This window comes from Festucalex cinctus, chromosome 19 (assembly GCF_051991245.1).
Source record: "Festucalex cinctus isolate MCC-2025b chromosome 19, RoL_Fcin_1.0, whole genome shotgun sequence".
NCBI lineage: Eukaryota > Metazoa > Chordata > Actinopteri > Syngnathiformes > Syngnathidae > Festucalex > Festucalex cinctus.
The window spans coordinates 5484850-5502250 of NC_135429.1; the positions used below are offsets into that span (position 1 = coordinate 5484850).

Consider the following 17401-nt stretch of genomic DNA (forward strand, 5'->3'; position numbering starts at 1 on the left):
GATTGGTGGACGTCACCTGCACCTCATTTGGAGACAGGTGTGCACAAGGGAATTCAGCAAGTATCGGTAAGATGGCGACCGCGTGGCCACGTCTCAGGTAAGTGAGCACATGTGCAAATGTTTGGCGTTCCCTTTTCTCAATGACATTTTGCTTGTTGCAGCATTTTCACGCTTGAGGGACACGACAGCGTTTAAGGTTTGAACACACTCGTCACAATTAGTTTCCATTTGATTCATTAAGCACATTGTCTCATTTGTTTCAATTTATTTTTTCCCTGGAACTATGTAACTTTTTCTTTTTTTTTTCTCCCCGGATTTTTGTAATTTACTTGCCGGTTCTTATGAAGTCAAACATGTTTTTTGTTTCCGCTCAAATCTGAGGTATTGTATTTTTTTATTATTATTTTTTAATGTGGAGTATTCACTACTGTGAAATTTATTTTCCTTGAATGTTTTTTTGTTTTGTTTTGCAAACTGGTGAATAATAGTTTGTCAAATGTAATGTTTGAGTCTTCTGAAGTTGAAGAATTATTTTTTTTCCCCAACTCCCCCAAACACACACTCGGTTAATTGGATAAAGGTGAAATGTAAAAATGAAGTTACCAACGCACAATTAACGGTGCATATTTAGTAGCACTACACCACAGTAACATAACGAGTGTTGAAGAACATAAAGGTTAATTATTCTTCGGAGAAAACATGGAAAAGTATTTAAAACTGATGAAAAGAAAGGCGGGGACTAAAGTTCATTTCGCAGCATAAACATAGCAGAGTAGCTCGTACCAAAGAAGTGCAATGCATCACTTTTTGTGGCGTGAAATATAAACTACACTTTCCACCGTAAATCAAAGCAGTCATCGTGACAGGCCACCGGGTGGCGCTAGTGTGCAACAAGCAGAATAAATTGGGTGAGCTTTGATTGGTGGACGCCACCCTGCACAGCGGAGACAGGTGTGACCAATCAAGTCCATAATATAGTCGGGCAAGATGGCGACCGCGCGCGTGACCTTTTCTCAGGTATGTGAGCAAACAAGCGAATGTTTGGCGTTTGTCACGTTTCTCACAATGACATTTCGCTTTCACACGTGAGGGGCAACAGTTGTTTGAGGTTTGATCGCACACGTTACAATTCACTTCCGTTTGGTTTATTAAGCACATTGTCTCCTTTGTTTCTTTTTCCACAATTTGACATTTTGTTTTTGTTTTTAAAGCTGGCCAGCTCTTTTGGTTTTAAATTGTTGTAAATGACAAACATGATGGCGTTGTAATGTTTTTTTTTCTTTTTTTCTTAATTCAACTATGTTCATTGGATCGGTTGTATTTATGGTGTTATGTAACTTGTTTTTTTTTTTTTATTTCATGGATTTTTGTAATTTCCTTGTTGGGTCTCATGAAGTTTTTGTGTGGTTTCAAAGTTTGTATTTTGTTTCTCGCAAATTGGAGCTCCTGCAATGTACTTTATTTACTGTTGTAAAATGTATGTATTTATTTTGAGAAGTTGTGAATGTGGTGTTTTGTCAAACATATCTCCCCCCTTTTATTTATTTGAAGTTGAATAGTTCCCTCATGCACCCATTCGGTGTGGGACCGAGGTCATGATGAATTGGCTGAAAGTGACATGTACAAATTAAGTTACCAGATGCACAGGATTAACGGTGCGTGTGTGTTTTGCAGGCTGGAAGAGGAGCCAAATGCGACGAGGAAAAGGAACAAATCCGAATCGAGCTGCACACAAAAGTTGACGAGGGGGTCGCGTGTTGATCCCTGGGGTGCCCTTTTGGTTGACTTTGGTTATGGGTGACAATTGTGTGCTATGCTGGAATGGTTGGCTTGAAATGAGGACAGGTGTAAGATTTGGAGAGTTGATGGTTGGAGTCTTGGTGGTGTAGTTGTGGCTCGTCTGGATCCAGAGCGGCTTTTTCCTTGTGTGACTTGGCAATTGAAAGGTGGCGTGTGCAGTTGGGCTTTGAGGAAGGACTCCATCATATTGATCAAAGCAAATAACACTTTTATCCGCCGCCTTCTGTTTTTCAGGCTTCTGGAGTCACCAGATTTGGTGAGGGGTACCCGAGTACACAAGTGTTTTGGGGACATGTTCTAAAGTGCTATGTACAATTTGTTATGTGTAGTTATTGTTTTTCTAATGCCACTGTTGTACTTGTTTTTTTGCAGGATGCATCCGGACGGTACCAAGAGCCACGGGACGAGGGTAATCATTATACATGCGCACAATGGAGTAGAGCTGTCAAAATTAATCACGTAATCATTATCAAATTAATCAACTATTTCAATAATCAAGTAAAATGTTTGGAGCCAATTTTTAATTGAAAATTGCCCAAATCCGCTGACTTCAGCATATCAGCAGTAATTTACTGATTTCTGTAGTCCATGAAAGAAGACTTATCTTTATTTAATCAAAATAAGTCATTAGCAAACATCTGTTTTTACTTTATTACAGTGATTTATTTTGTACTTTGTATTCATATAGTACCGGTAATTAAAAAAAAAAAAAGAAGTGGGATTAATGTTGTACGATCTTACCGGTTGGGTCATTCATTTCCAAACATAATTGGGAAGGAAAAATTATTTTGTAAAACATTTTAATGCAAAATGAATTCACATTAACCGATTCTAAAAAAATATTCGATTAGTGACAGCACGAGAAGTGAGCAGCCTACAACTAATTGCACACTCTAAACTGTTGGGTCAAAAATAAAGTATGGGTTTAAAAAATAAAAAATAAAAAATTGACTGATCCTCTACTTGGGTCAATTTGACCCAACTTTGAGTCAAACATTGTGTCTTTTAGTGTAAAACAACTGAAATATTGGTCAGATCTTTTACTTGGGTCAAAAAATTGGGTCATATTGTATGATGCCCAAAAAGTTGGGTCAAATTGATCAATGAAGTGGATCAGTCCATTTAAAAAAATAAATAAAAAAATCCCTAATTAGGTTGTTTTGACCCAATACATGTCAATTAAATCAATAAGTGTCATGGGTATAATTTTTGTCATTGCAGGGCTGCTCAGATGACGTTGAAGGAGATGAGAGAAACAATTCCACACATCAAATCAGACCCAAGTCGAATCGATCTGCGGAGTGTGTAAATGCAACAGGTTTTCAATTATGCAGTCACAGTATTTTAGTTGAATATTGTACTGGGCTTTTTTTTTTTTTTTTTTTTTTTTGTAACTTGACACTCTTAGGAATCAAATTAAGTATCAAGCAGCACAATTAGGCTCACCTGCGTGTAATCTGTCTGTGGAGTGTAACTGATGGACAGCCTTTTATTTATTTATTTATTTATTTTTTTGGGGTTTGCACTTATGTCAAAATGTTTGTGTCTTGCATGTCTGTGTGTTGCAAGAAGTGACCAGCACACAACGAAGATGGTTGTTTTGCATGGTGGCTGGTGAGAAACGAGGTCAGGTAAACGCGTACCAGAAAATTAGAATACAAAGAGGTTGACATTTATATCAATAATTTGTTTCAACATTTTCTGTTATTCAGAATAAAGTGAAATATTTCCAGCATGGAAGTTTGGATGATTGTCAGAAATACAAAATGAGAATTTCATGTGACCAACAAAACATTTCCTTTTAGACAACCTTGACTGTTGACTTGATAGTTCGCTCGTAAGGAAACGTCGTCACTTGTGCAACTTTTGCAGCCACGTTTTCTCCTTCCTGTTCACTGTTCATCTGCTTTTGATGTGACACTTTTTGAGCATCCAGCTGCTTTTGCAATTATTTTCTCTCCTGTTGATGATTTTCTGCACAACTGTCAAGTCATCAGTCTTGCACATGATTCTGAAGCCAACTAACTGAGACCATTTCAAGGCCTCTGAACTTGAACTTTGTCATGATGTTCGAATTTTGGCAAAGACTTTATTTTTTTTATTTTTTTCCTCCTCCCTTCCCTGCCGTAATGCTCAAAATTGAAAGACAGGCTAGAAATATTTCACTTTGTGTATTAAACTAATGCAAAAGTTTCACTTTTTGAAACATTATTGAAATAAATGAACTATTGCTTGATATTCAAATTTTCTGCCATGCAGCCATACAAAAAAAAAAATCTTTCATCAGGCTGTGAATGGTCATAATGTGTTATTGTGCAATCTCTTCCCTGTGTTGTCTTCCTGCATGTTGTGGTCCGTTCGGAGGCGGAGCCAGCGGACGAAGGTAATGATCCACGCACACACTGAAGTGAGCAGCACACAATTAATTGTACATGAACTAACCGTCCATGTGCATTGATTGACAGGAGCAGGAGTGGAGGGAAAAGTGCTTCTCCCAGGAGTCGACCTGCAGGGCTTCAACTCGTTGAATGGAGTCTCATGTTGTAGTGAACATTGTATAACACCACATTGTGTTGAATGTTCCCCACTCAGCATCTGTTGCATCCTGGAAGGGGATTGGTCCCTCCATCTCGGCTTTCTTCGCCAAGTGGACTTTGGAGGGTTTTTCTTGCCCGGACCGCTTGGGTGCTTGAGGTGAGGGGATGTCGCCCGACAACCTTTTTGTCAATTTTAGAAACGTTGGCTTATGCAAATGCGTTCGTTTCTTGCAGGCTGCAGAAGGAGCCGGAATCCGTCGCGTCCAACCACAGCAGTGTAATAAATGCACAAAATAGACCATGTTCTTGTTTTTGAAACTAATTGTACTGTACCCCATCTGTTCTGGTGGGTTCTGTTGCAAGGTGGCGTTGGAGTGGGACGGGAGAGAGGCACAAAGATCCACCAGATGAGGGTGATAAAACCGACAGACGCCGAAATGAAAAATGCAGCACTCTGGTTTTTGTTTTTGTCATTGCAGTGTGAAGAAGCCACTTGGGATGGGAGACGCCAAGTAGAGCCAGAGCAAGTTCAACACCAAATGCACCAATGAATGAAGACTGGAAACGGGTAACAAATGCATAATTTAATACGCAAGTGGCATAAATTACATATCCTTTTTTTTTCTCCCCTTTTCTCCCTCTCCATAGCCAGGTAAGAAAGTATGCAGACACCAACACAATAAACAAGTGTAAGAGTAACTGATCCTAAAAACTGACACTGTTCTTGTTTTTTTTCCCTCAGTTCCCTGTGGTGACCTGCAGGTTGTGTTGTGGGATGGTCCGAGAGGCACCGAGAACTGGACGAGGGTCATCTTGGCACAAGTTGAACTTTTGTGGTGTGGTCGTGGGGCTCAGTCGGATGGGCCGAGGAAAAGGAGCAACTCCACACGTCACATCAAGAATCACAATTAGGCTCACCTGCGTATAATCTGTCTGCGGAGAGTGTAAATGATGGACAGCAGCTTTGGAACTCTTCAGGTGGAGTATTTGACTTGAATATTGGACAGGACTTTTTTTTTGGTTTGCGCTCGTATTAAAATATTGGTTTGTGATGTCTTGCCTGTCTGTGTTGCAGCACAAAATGAAGATGGCTTTTATTTTGCACGGTGGATGAGACACGAGGTCAGGTCAACACAAACATGTACCAGAAAATTATTATTGGCATTTATTTCAATAATTTGTTTTAAAAAGTTCATCTTTTTATTATTCAGAAAACAAAGTAAAATATTTCAAGCCATTGTTTCCGTTTGGATGATTATGTCAGAAATACAAAATCTAGTGTTTGACAAAATGAGAATTTCATGTGACCAACAAAAAAATTCCCGGTAGACAACCTTGACTGTTGACTTGATAGTCCACTCGTTAGGAAACTCCTTCAGATTTTTGAATCTTCGTTGCTTGACATTCTCTCCATCTCTCACTTGTGCACCTTTTCCAGCCACGTTTTCTCCTTCCTCTGTTCATGTCCTTCTGATGCGGCACTTTTTGAGCATCCAGCTGCTTTTGTAATTATTTTCTCTCCTGTTGATGGTTTTCTTGCACAACTGTCAAGTCATCAGTCTTTCACATGATTCTGAAGCCAACGAACCCAGACTGAGACCATTTCAAGGCCTCTCAACTTGAACTTTGTCATGATGTTCGAATTTTGGCAAAGACTAGATTTTTTTTTTTTTTTTTTTCTGCCATCAAAATTGTAACAGGCTTGAAATACTTCACTTTGATTGTGGTAAACTTATAATGCAAAACTTTGTCTTTTTAAAACATTGAAATAAATGGACTATTTCTTGATATTGTAACTTTGTCATGCATCCATGTGTTAAAAAAAAAATAAAATCTTTCATCAGGCTGTGAATGGTCATAATGTGTTATTGTGCAATCTCTTCCCTGTGTTGTCTTCCTGCATGTTGTGGTCCGTTCGGAGGCGGAGCCAGCGGACGAAGGTAATGATCCACGCACACACAATGAAGTGAGCAGCACACAATTAATTGTACATGAACTAACCGTCCATGTGCATTGATTGACAGGAGCAGGAGTGGAGGGAAAAGTGCTTCTCCCAGGAGTCGACCTGCAGGGCTTCAACTCGTTGAATGGAGTCTCATGTTGTAGTGAACATTGTATAACACCACATTGTGTTGAATGTTCCCCACTCAGCATCTGTTGCATCCTGGAAGGGGATTGGTCCCTCCATCTCGGCTTTCTTCGCCAAGTGGACTTTGGAGGGTTTTTCTTGCTTGGGTGCTTGAGGTGAGGGGATGTCGCCCGACAACCTTTTGGGACTTTTAGAAACGTTGGCTTATGCAAATGCGTTCGTTTCTTGCAGGCTGCAGAAGGAGCCGGAATCCGTCGCGTCCAACCACAGCAGTGTAATAAATGCACAAAATAGACCATTTTCTTGTTTTTGAAACTAATTGTACTGTACCCCATCTGTTCTGGTGGGTTCTGTTGCAAGGTGGCGTTGGAGTGGGACGGGAGAGAGGCACAAAGATCCACCAGATGAGGGTGATAAAACCGACAGACGCCGAAATGAAAAATGCAGCACTCTGTGGTTTGTTTTTGTCATTGCAGTGTGAAGAAGCCACTTGGGATGGGAGACGCCAAGTAGAGCCAGAGCAAGTTCAACACCAAATGCACCAATGAATGGAAAGACTGGAAACGGGTAACAAATGCAAAATTTAATCTGCAAGTGGCATAAATGACATATTTTCTTTTTGGTGCAGGTGGATGTCGATGTGGCTGGGATGAAGAAAAGGAGCAGTTCCACCAATGAAGACTCAAGCGGCACACAAATAAGTATCATCTGTCCGAGGGGTGCCTGGAAATGGTGAACTGGAGGGGGCAGAGTAGAGAGCCTTGTGGTTTGCCTTGCTTGAGTCTGGCTTGGGTGGTTGTTGTTGTTGTTGTTGTTGTTGTTGTTGTTGTTGTTGGTGTTTTTGAAGGTTGGAAAAGGTCTGATGGTAACGAGGGCAGACGTGGATGGTGTTTTGTTTTAAGCTGATGGTTGGAAACGCGCGCGCGTGTACTTGAGTAATCTTTGGGAAGGAATGTTGGAAATGGTCAGTTTTTTGGCTTGTCTGGATCCAGACCGTCTTTTTGTTGTTGTTTGAGGTTGTCAATTTGGAAGCAGGTGTGTACAATGTCGGCAGTTTTTGGAGGTTGATCGTCACAAATGAAACGTTTGTCTGTGTTTCAAGGTTGTGGAGGCGCCGGTTCAAACGATTGGAACCACGAAGCCGTACATCGACAAATCAAGTGACCTGCACACAACTAATAGTTTTTTTCTTTTTGCAGTTGTGCATGGTGGGAAATGAGCCAGGTCAAAGATGGATTAAAAAAAGAAAGTCAGGTAAAGTAAACACATGGCAATAAAATGCGCAAGTGTCGGTCTGTCATGCTGATTTAGTTTTTGCCTGAACAGCAGAGTTGTCCGACTCGCCGGCTGATGACTCGTCCAGCGCTCAGGTCAGCCTCGACATTCGCCGGAGTGACACACACAAATGTTGGTCTTCCAACGGGCGGAGGTCACCAGCATGGAGCCGGATGTGCAGGTGGAGTAAGATCTATGCCCATATATGATATCATCCTGTCATTTTTCTCATATGTATGATATTGTTCTGCCCTCTTCCACCCCCCCCCCCCCCCCCTTCTTCCCTTCCTTTTTGGCTATTTGCAGGCTGTTGATTGGCGGGAGTGGAGTGGGATGGCCCAAGAGGAGCAAAGACCACCAGATGAGTAATAATCACTCACACAAGTGATGATCCAGTGTTTTGCACAGGGACGAGGATGAGCCGGAGGGGACGACTGGCGAAGGATATACACACGCACACACGTCAAAGAATTTTGGTAGTAGCATCTATTTTTTATTTATTCATTTACTTTTGTGTTTTTGCATGGTGGAGGAGGAGGAGGAGACGTTTGTTTGTTTGTTTGGGACAGGAGGCACCTTGCAGAACCAGAACAGCCTCGTAAGTCCAAATGTGCAAGTCAAAATCCAAGTGACAATCCCAAAAGTCAAAATGCATTCATGTGCTTGTTGATCAGGATGAAAGAGGAGCCGTATCAAAGGAAAGACTGGACAAAGGTAACAAAACGCGTGACAAATGCATCAAGTGGCACGCAACTCCAATTTGTAACGAACAATGCAAACGACTCCAATTTTGATTGCCGCAGGACTCCGCGATTGCTGAGAGGAGGAAGAGGAACGAGTCCACCTGTCAAATGAAGACTTCAAGATGAACAGCTTCTTGGAAATTGAGGCAAGTGTCAAATAAGTACATCGTTACGTGGTTGACAACACATGTTAACGTCATTTTTTATTTGTAGAAGCATTCCAAAACAAAGGTGCAGATGCTTCGGCCCTTTGCGAGGAAAGCGCAAACTGCACATGGAAATACGTCTTTGTTGACTTTGTCACTGGCCTGTGAAAAACATTTCCATGAATTTTTTTTTGTTTGTTTTTGGGATGCCTGCATTCACTTTCATCTAATAAAAATAAATATATAATTAAAAAAAAAAAGTCAAATGCTTAAGTATTTTATTTATTTTATTTTATTTTATTTTTTTACAGGACACCGACGACTTGTTTCTTCACTCTGTCTGCCTCACTGGATGTGCACTGACCAACACTGACTGCCTGATGGGGATTTTGTTCTGAGCTGCGTCAAGGCAACGTTTGCATAATTTATTCGGAAATATTGACGTATATTTTTTTCGTTTGTTCTCTCTGGACTATTGTGTATTTTTTATTTTTTTTTCCCCTCTGGAGTTACTTGTAAACAGTTTTTCAGTTTTGTTTCTTCCAAATGTGCCTTTATACTTGAATTAAAATTGTGAACTGATGTTTGTTTCTCACTTGAAATATATTAAATGTTTGTCTTGTGCAAAAACATTGCAAAAGGCAACAGGTATGAATACTTTAGCAAGGCACTGTAGCATTTTCCTAAACATTCTGTACTAAGACAAAAACACTAAGGTTGAAGATATGATTAGAAATGTGTAGTCAAACGGTTTGGGTGTTTCAAGCAACGCAAAAGTGTTTTTTTTTTTTTTTTTTAACTGCATAAGATGTCAAACTATGAGATTTTCACTTGAGTCTTTTGTGGGGAGTCTTCTGTTATCGCTGTAAGTGCAATTAATTGTGCACGTCACAATCTATTGTAGATGTGTCGTGAATAAAGTGAATTTTTTTTGTGTTGTCCGAGTCCTTTATCAAGCAGTCATGTATAGTAAGGCTTTTTTTTCATGGATCAGTTGAGTGACTCCATTCAAGGCAAGCTGACACTCAACCTGATTCCTCTTTATCAAATGAGTTTGCAATTAAATCTCAAACTTCCTATGGTACATAGTAACATGTTGCATGTGAAATATCGCGTCTGTACTGTTGCAATAACAGGCTCAAACAGTCCTTTGTGCATCACCGTAAAGCTAAATGAGGTGCTTTCTAAAAATCACCCAAAATTAGTGAGGACTGAAAAGCATTAGTCAGACTTTGTTTTTGCGCATCGTTCCAAAATATTCTGTACGAAGACAAAAAGGTTTAAAATGTGATTAGAAATGTGTAGTCAAACATGAAACGGCTTGGACATTTAAAGCAAGGCAGAAGTGACTTTTTTTTTTTTTTAAACAGCATAAGAATCATGAAAAATTAAACTGATTTTCACTTGAGTCTTTTGTGGGGAGTCTTCTGTTGCAATCGTAAGTGCAATTAATTGTGAACGTCACCTTATATTAGAAAAAAAAAAAACGCCTTGGTCATTTAAAAGAAGAAAGATACATAGTTGTTTAAAAAAGCCTTACTATACATGGTTTAGAAAAATTAAGAAAACTCCTTACTGTACATGGTCGTAAAAAAAAAAAAAAAACTTACTTTACATGGTCGTTTACAAAAATAGGAAAAACGCTTTACTATACATGGTCGTTTTTTTAGGGGCGAAAAAAACGCTTTCCTATACATGGTCGTTTTTTTTAACAAAATAAAGGCCTAACTATACATGGTCTTTTTTTTTTTTTAACAAAATAAAAAACGCCTTACTATACATGGTTGTTTTTTTAACAAAATAAAAAAGGCCTTACTATACATGGTCGTTTTTTTTTTAACAAAATAAAAAATGCCTTACAATACATGGTCGTTTTTTTTTTAACAAAATAAAAAACGCCTTACTATACATGGTCGTTTTTTTAGGGGCAAAAAAAACGCCTTACTGTACATGGCCGTTTTTTTAACAAAATAAAAAACGCCTTACTATACATGGTCGTTTTTTTAGGGGCAAAAAAAACGCCTTACTATACATGGCCATTTTTTTAGGGGCAAAAAAAAAACGCCTTACTATACATGGTCGTTTTTTTAACAAAATAAAAAACACCTTACTATACATGGTCGTTTTTTTAGGGGCAAAAAAACGCCTTACTATACATGGTCGTTTTTTTAACAAAATAAAAAACGCCTTACTATACATGGTCATTTTTTTAACAAAATAAAAAACGCCTGACTATACATGGTCGTTTTTTTAACAAAATAAAAAACGCCTTACTATACATGGTCATTTTTTTAACAAAATAAAAAACGCCTTACTATACATGGTCGTTTTTTTAATCAAATTAAAAACGCCTTACTATACATGGTCGTTTTTGTAGGGGCAAAAAAACGCCTTACTATACATGGTCGTTTTTTTAGGGGCAAAAAAAACGCCTTACTATACAGTGTCATTTTTTTTTTTTAACAAAATAAAAAAGGCCTTACTATACATGGTCGTTTTTTTAACAAAATAAAATACGCCTTACTATACATGGTCGTTTTTTTAATCAAATAAAAAACGCCTTACTATACATGGTCGTTTTTTTAGGGGCAAAAAAAACGCCTTACTATACATGGTCGTTTAAAAAAAAAAACAAAAAAAAAACGCCTTACTATACATGGTCGTTTTTTTAACAAAATAAAAAATGCCTTACTATACATGGTCGTTTTTTTTTTTAACAAAAAAAACGCCTTACTATACATGGTCGTTTTTTAAGGGGCAAAAAAAAACGCCTTACTATACAGTGTCATTTTTTTTTTTTAACAAAATAAAAAAGGCCTTACTATACATGGTCGTTTTTTTTAACAAAATAAAAAATGCCTTACTATACATGGTCGTTTTTTTTTTTTTAACAAAAAAAACGCCTTACTATACATGGTCGTTTTTTTAATCAAATAAAAAAACGCCTGACTATACATGGTCGTTTTTTTAACAAAATAAAAAACGCCTTACTATACATGGTCGTTTTTTTAGGGGCAAAAAAAAACGCCTTACTATACAGTGTCATTTTTTTTTTTTAACAAAATAAAAAAGGCCTTACTATACATGGTCATTTTTTTAACAAAATAAAAAACGCCTTACTATACATGGTCGTTTTTTTAGGGGCAAAAAAAACACCTTACTATACATGGTCGTTTTTTAAGGGGCAAAAAAAACGCCTTACTATATATGGCCATTTTTTTAGGGGCAAAAAAAACGCCTTACTATACAGTGTCATTTTTTTTTTTTAACAAAATAAAAAAGGCCTTACTATACATGGTCGTTTTTTTAACAAAATAAAAAACGCCTTACTATACATGGTCGTTTTTTTTTTAACAAGAAAAACGCCTTACTATACATGGTCGTTTTTTTAATCAAATAAAAAAACGCCTTACTATACATGGTCGTTTTTTTAGGGGCAAAAAAAACGCCTTACTATACATGGTCGTTTTTTTTTTAACAAAATAAAAAAGGCCTTACTATACATGGTTGTTTTTTTAACAAAATAAAAAACGCCTTACTATACATGGTCGTTTTTTTAGGGGCAAAAAAAACGCCTTACTATACATGGCCATTTTTTTAGGGGCAAAAAAAAAACGCCTTACTATACATGGTCGTTTTTTTTTTAACAAAATAAAAAATGCCTTACTATACATGGTCGTTTTTTTAATCAAATAAAAAACGCCTTACTATACATGGTCGTTTTTTTAGGGGCAAAAAAAACACCTTACTATACATGGTCGTTTTTTAAGGGGCAAAAAAAACGCCTTACTATATATGGCCATTTTTTTAGGGGCAAAAAAAACGCCTTACTATACAGTGTCATTTTTTTTTTTTAACAAAATAAAAAAGGCCTTACTATACATGGTCGTTTTTTTAACAAAATAAAAAACGCCTTACTATACATGGTCGTTTTTTTTTTAACAAGAAAAACGCCTTACTATACATGGTCGTTTTTTTAATCAAATAAAAAAACGCCTTACTATACATGGTCGTTTTTTTAGGGGCAAAAAAAACGCCTTACTATACATGGTCGTTTTTTTTTTAACAAAATAAAAAAGGCCTTACTATACATGGTTGTTTTTTTAACAAAATAAAAAATGCCTTACTATACATGGTCGTTTTTTTAATCAAATAAAAAACGCCTTACTATACATGGTCGTTTTTTTAGGGGCAAAAAAACCCGCCTTACTATACATGGTCGTTTTTTTTTAATCAAATAAAAAACGCCTGACTATACATGGCCGTTTTTTTTAACAAAATAAAAAACACCTTACTATACATGGTCGTTTTTTTAGGGGCAAAAAAACGCCTTACTATACATGGTCGTTTTTTTACCAAAATAAAAAACACCTTACTATACATGGTCGTTTTTTTAGGGGCAAAAAAACGCCTTACTATACATGGTCGTTTTTTTAGGGGCAAAAAATACGCCTTACTATACATGGTCGTTTTTTTTAACAAAATAAAAAACACCTTACTATACATGGTCGTTTTTGTAGGGGCAAAAAAACGCCTTACTATACATGGTCGTTTTTTTAGGGGCAAAAAAAACGCCTTACTATACAGTGTCATTTTTTTTTTTTAACAAAATAAAAAAGGCCTTACTATACATGGTCGTTTTTTTAATCAAATAAAAAACGCCTTACTATACATGGTCGTTTTTTTAGGGGCAAAAAAAACGCCTTACTATACATGGCCATTTTTTTAGGGGTAAAAAAAAAAACGCCTTACTATACATGGTCGTTTTTTTTAATCAAATAAAAAACGCCTGACTATACATGGACGTTTTTTTAACAAAATAAAATACGCCTTACTATACATGGTCGTTTTTTTAATCAAATAAAAAACGCCTTACTATACATGGTCGTTTTTTTAGGGGCAAAAAAAACGCCTTACTATACATGGTCGTTTAAAAAAAAAAAAAAAAAAACGCCTTACTATACATGGTCGTTTTTTTAATCAAATAAAAAACGCCTTACTATACATGGTCGTTTTTTTAACAAAATAAAAAATGCCTTACTATACATGGTCGTTTTTTTTTTTAACAAAAAAAACGCCTTACTATACATGGTCGTTTTTTAAGGGGCAAAAAAAAACGCCTTACTATATATATGGCCATTTTTTTAGGGGCAAAAAAAACGCCTTACTATACATGGTCGTTTTTTTAGGGGCAAAAAAAACGCCTTACTATACATGGTCGTTTTTTTAGGGGCAAAAAATACGCCTTACTATACATGGTCGTTTTTTTTAACAAAATAAAAAACACCTTACTATACATGGTCGTTTTTGTAGGGGCAAAAAAACGCCTTACTATACATGGTCGTTTTTTTAGGGGCAAAAAAAACGCCTTACTATACAGTGTCATTTTTTTTTTTTAACAAAATAAAAAAGGGCTTACTATACATGGTCGTTTTTTTAACAAAATAAAAAATGCCTTACTATACATGGTCGTTTTTTTTTTTTAACAAAAAAAACGCCTTACTATACATGGTCGTTTTTTTAATCAAATAAAAAAACGCCTGACTATACATGGCCGTTTTTTTAACAAAATAAAAAATGCCTTACTATACATGGTCGTTTTTTTTTTTTACAAAATAAAAAACGCCTTACTATACATGGTCGTTTTTTTAGGGGCAAAAAAAACCGCCTTACTATACATGGTCGTTTTTTTAACAAAATAAAAAACACCTTACTATACATGGTCGTTTTTTTAGGGGCAAAAAAAACACCTTACTATACATGGTCGTTTTTTAAGGGGCAAAAAAAACGCCTTACTATATATGGCCATTTTTTTAGGGGCAAAAAAAACGCCTTACTATACAGTGTCTTTTTTTTTTTTAACAAAATAAAAAAGGCCTTACTATACATGGTCGTTTTTTTAACAAAATAAAAAACGCCTTACTATACATGGTCGTTTTTTTAGGGGCAAAAAAAACACCTTACTATACATGGTCGTTTTTTAAGGGGCAAAAAAAACGCCTTACTATATATGGCCATTTTTTTAGGGGCAAAAAAAAACGCCTTACTATACAGTGTCATTTTTTTTTTTTAACAAAATAAAAAAGGCCTTACTATACATGGTCGTTTTTTTAACAAAATAAAAAACGCCTTACTATACATGGTCGTTTTTTTTTTAACAAGAAAAACGCCTTACTATACATGGTCGTTTTTTTAATCAAATAAAAAAACGCCTTACTATACATGGTCGTTTTTTTAGGGGGAAAAAAAACGCCTTACTATACATGGTCGTTTTTTTAACAAAATAAAAAACACCTTACTATACATGGTCGTTTTTTTAGGGGCAAAAAAACGCCTTACTATACATGGTCGTTTTTTTAGGGGCAAAAAAAACACCTTACTATACATGGTCGTTTTTTAAGGGGCAAAAAAAACGCCTTACTATACATGGCCATTTTTTTAGGGGCAAAAAAAAAAACGCCTTACTATACATGGTCGTTTAAAAAAAAACAAAAAAAAACGCCTTACTATACATGGTCGTTTTTTTAATCAAAAAACGCCTTACTATACATGGTCATTTTTTTAGGGGCAAAAAAAAAAAAATGCCTTACTATACATGGTCGTTTAAAAAAAAACAAAAAAAAAAACGCCTTACTATACATGGTCATTTTTTTAGGGGCAAAAAAACCCAAAAAAAACAAAACAAAAACCTTACTATACGTGGCCATTTTTTTAGGGGCAAAAAAAACACCAACGTACCATCACTCCGAACGTGGCCTGGTGGTCAAGTCTTTGGACTGGAGTACCTAAGTATGTGGGTTCAAGTCCCTTACAGAATAGTGCCCCCACATGCTTATGTCTTGAAGAATGGGACTTTAGGCCAGGTGAAAGATAAGACAAAAACCCACGTAGCCCTGGTACTGTCACTTCTAATGTGGCCTGGTGGATAAGGCATTAGACTGGAGTCCTTCAGTATGCAGGTTCAAATCCAGGTGCATCCCTTATGGAACAGTAACTGCTTATGTCTTGAAGAACTGCACCTTTCAGGCCAGGTAAAAGACAAAAGCACACGTGGTCCTGGTACCTTCACTTCTAATGTGGCCTGGTGGATAAGGCATTAGACTGGAGTCCTTCAGTATGCAGGTTCAAATCCAGGTGCATCCCTTATGGAACAGTAACTGCTTATGTCTTGAAGAACTGCACCTTTCAGGCCAGGTAAAAGACAAAAGCACACGTGGTCCTGGTACCTTCACTTCTAATGTGGCCTGGTGGAGAAGGCATTGGACTGGAGTACTTCAGTATGTGGGTTCAAATCCAGTTGTATCCATTATGGAACAGTGACTGCTTAGGTCTTGAAGACCGTCACCTTTCAGGCCAGGTAAAAGACAAAAGCACACGTGGTCCTGGTAACTTCACTTCTCATGTGGCCTGTTGGATAAGGCATTTGACTGGAGTACTTCAGTATGTGGGTTCAAATCCAGGTGCATCCCTTATGGAACAGTGACTGCTTATGTCTTGAAGACCGTCACCTTTCAGGCCAGGTAAAAGACAAAAGAACACGTGGTCCCAGGACCTTCACTTCTAATGTGGCCTGGTGGATAAGGCATTGGACTGGAGTACTTCAGTATGTGGGTTCGAGGCCAGGCACATTCCCTACAGAATAGCGCCCCCTCATCCTTATGTCTTGAAGAACTTGACTTCGGGCCAGGTAAAAGAAAAGACAAAAACCCACGTAGTCCTGATGTTCTCACTCCTAAAGTGGCATGGTGGATAAGGTGTTGGACTGGAGTACTTCAGTATGTGGGTTCAAATCCTGGCACATGCCTTATAGAATAGCGCCCCCTTCATGCTTATGTCTTGAAAAACTTCCCTTCAGTCCAGGTAAAAGAAAAGACAAAAACGCACGTGGTCCTGGTACCTGCACTCCTAAAGTGGCCTGGTGGATAAGGCATTGGACTGGTGTACTTCAGTATGTGGGTTCAAATCCTGGCACAAGCCTTACAGAATAGCGCCCTCTCATGCTTATGTCTTGAATATCTTGACTTCGGGCCAGGTAAAAGAAAAGACAAAAACCCACGTAGTCCTGATGTTCTCACTCCTAAAGTGGCCTAGTGGATAAGGTGTTGGACTGGAGTACTTCAGTATGTGGGTTCAAATCCTGGCACATCCCTTATAGAATAGCGCCCCCTTCATGCTTATGTCTTGAAGAACTTGTCTTCAGTCCAGGTAAAACAAAAGACAAAAACGCACGTGGCCCAGGCACCTTTGCTCCTACCGTGGCCTTGTGGATAAGGCATTGGACTGGAGTACTTCAGTATGTGGGTTCAAATCCTGGCACAAGCCTTACAGAATAGCGCCCTCTCATGCTTATGTCTTGAATATCTTGACTTCGGGCCAGGTAAAAGAAAAGACAAAAACCCACGTAGTCCTGATGTTCTCACTCCTAAAGTGGCCTGGTGGATAAGGTGTTGGAGTGGAGTACTTCAGTATGTGGGTTCAAATCCTGGCACATGCCTTATAGAATAGCGCCCCCTTCATGCTTATGTCTTGAAAAACTTTCCTTCAGTCCAGGTAAAAGAAAAGACAAAAACGCACGTGGTCCTGGTACCTGCACTCCTAAAGTGGCCTGGTGGATAAGGCATTGGACTGGAGTACTTCAGTATGTGGGTTCAAATCCTGGCACAAGCCTTACAGAATAGCTCCCTCTCATGCTTATGTCTTGAATATCTTGACTTCGGGCCAGGTAAAAGAAAAGACAAAAACCCATGTAGTCCTGATGTTCTCACTCCTAAAGTGGCCTGGTGGATAAGGTGTTGGACTGGAGTACTTCAG

The 17401-nt window shown here is 37.7% G+C and overlaps 2 long non-coding RNA genes across 6 annotated transcripts; both read left to right on the forward strand.

Annotated features, from left to right (window-relative positions):
- Positions 1-3418: 3418 nt before the first annotated feature.
- On the forward strand, positions 3419-4901 carry LOC144007562 (uncharacterized). 2 transcript variants are annotated; one of them, XR_013280222.1, is made up of 4 exons: positions 3419-4183; positions 4266-4494; positions 4572-4750; positions 4817-4901. It is a non-coding gene; the product is annotated as an uncharacterized LOC144007562 (long non-coding RNA). The 2 variants fall into 2 exon arrangements; XR_013280221.1 differs by having other exon boundaries at positions 3427-4183; positions 4572-4901.
- A 181-nt stretch (positions 4902-5082) lies between these two features.
- LOC144008013 (uncharacterized) lies at positions 5083-9807 on the forward strand. Of its 4 annotated transcripts, XR_013280527.1 has the most exons (12): positions 5083-5315; positions 5413-6277; positions 6362-6581; positions 6658-6700; positions 6787-6836; positions 6903-6993; positions 7055-7680; positions 7753-7882; positions 8008-8299; positions 8376-8415; positions 8505-8590; positions 8902-9804. It is a non-coding gene; the product is annotated as an uncharacterized LOC144008013 (long non-coding RNA). The 4 variants fall into 4 exon arrangements; XR_013280528.1 differs by having other exon boundaries at positions 6368-6581; positions 6658-6836; positions 8902-9807; XR_013280525.1 differs by having other exon boundaries at positions 6658-6836; positions 8902-9803.
- Positions 9808-17401: the final 7594 nt, after the last annotated feature.